Source organism: Urocampus carinirostris, chromosome 4, assembly GCF_059441175.1.
Source record: "Urocampus carinirostris isolate Australia breed hairy pipefish chromosome 4, RoL_Ucar_1.0, whole genome shotgun sequence".
Classification (NCBI taxonomy): domain Eukaryota; kingdom Metazoa; phylum Chordata; class Actinopteri; order Syngnathiformes; family Syngnathidae; genus Urocampus; species Urocampus carinirostris.
The window spans coordinates 34,714,147-34,715,605 of NC_142352.1; the positions used below are offsets into that span (position 1 = coordinate 34,714,147).

Genomic DNA, 1,459 nt, shown 5'->3' on the forward strand with positions numbered 1-1,459 from the left:
AGTGTTACCAGAAGCTGGGGATTTAAATATACAGGGTGCGCCAATCAGCTGTCCTGGCTGTTGGCGCCAAATCCTGAACACAGGTGTTCCCGATCCGGGTGATTGTGACAATTTTTTAGACCCGGTTGATGGGGAGCAAAACCCTCCGCAAAAAGTGAAAATCTGCGAAGTAGCGACGCCCCTTCAAAAAAAAAAAAATCTCATCTCATCTCATTATCTGCACCGCTTATCCTTACTAGGGTCGCGGGGGCCTGGAACCCATCCCAGCCATCTCCGGGCAGTGGGCAGGGGACACCCTGAACTGGTTGCCAGCCAATCGCAGCTGCAAATCACATTAGTTCTCGCAGCTAGCTGCGTTCTTCATCGACGCACGAGCCGAGCGATCCACCGCTAAGAGTCGTACAGCTGGGCAATTTTCCGTCCGCCCGGGACGATCGGAGAAAAATTCACGACAGGGTTTATACTTGCGGCGCACCGCGGGTGCTGTTCGGTCACCCCCGCGAGCGAGCCCCTAACCCGCGGCGCGGGTACTTTCGGGCGCGATATGCACAACACCGCGACAAGCCAAGGGGTCGGGCGCTTGGCGCCGAGGCCGGCGCCCGGCGTCTCCCGCCTGGGCCGCAATGGCTCTACATGGCGCTACACGGCCCTCGATGGCTCCGGCCGACGGACGGGCGGCCGCGGGGTAAAGGGGTAGCTGGGGGGACCTGTGGGGTTAGGGGGGGGGCGGTGAAGCGGAAGCCGCACCGAAACCGCGCGCCGGGAAACGAGAACAACGCGCCGTGCTAGTGTCGTCGGCCGAGGGGGATTCCCGCAAAAAGTGAAAATCTGCAAAGTAGCGACGCCCCTTCAAAAAAAAAGATATTCAATTATACACTTAATTACAAGAGGCAGATTTCCATCAAATTTATAAACTTACAATAAAAACCTTGTACGTTTCTTCTGATAATAAATAACCTTTATGTGTATGTTTTTGTTGTTGCTGAGAGGCTTTTAAGTGTACCGATAATTACGAACGCTCGATACCTGCTTTTTTTTCTACCAACCCCGATAATGACCAAACCGTTTTTTACTGCAAGGTAAGGCCAGTAGCTGGAATTGAACCATAGACCTCTGCACTGTGGGGCTGTGCACTAACCATCCAACCGCCATGCCGCCCCACAGCAAGATATATACAAATAAAAATACACGAAGTCCGATTACATTAATTTGATCTGTTTTAAGTTTACAATTACAATTGTTAAGGGTTTCTTTGTGAGTGGACACAAGTGGGGGAAGCAGGAACTGAGGCAGGGATGCTCAAAAAGAGGGATGGTATTCAATAACAAAAGTAGGTACAGTGACAAACAAACCAGGGTTTAACAAAACAAATGAATATTCCAGACAAAATTCAAACAAGACAAAGTCCAAACTAGAAACAAAGACCAAAACCTGAAATGGAAAATGCAAGGAACAAGGT

At 50.6% G+C, this 1,459-nt stretch overlaps 1 pseudogene; it reads right to left on the bottom strand.

The window, feature by feature from the left end:
• Positions 1-253: 253 nt before the first annotated feature.
• On the bottom strand, positions 254-399 carry LOC148367414 (5.8S ribosomal RNA; annotated as a pseudogene).
• Positions 400-1,459: the final 1,060 nt, after the last annotated feature.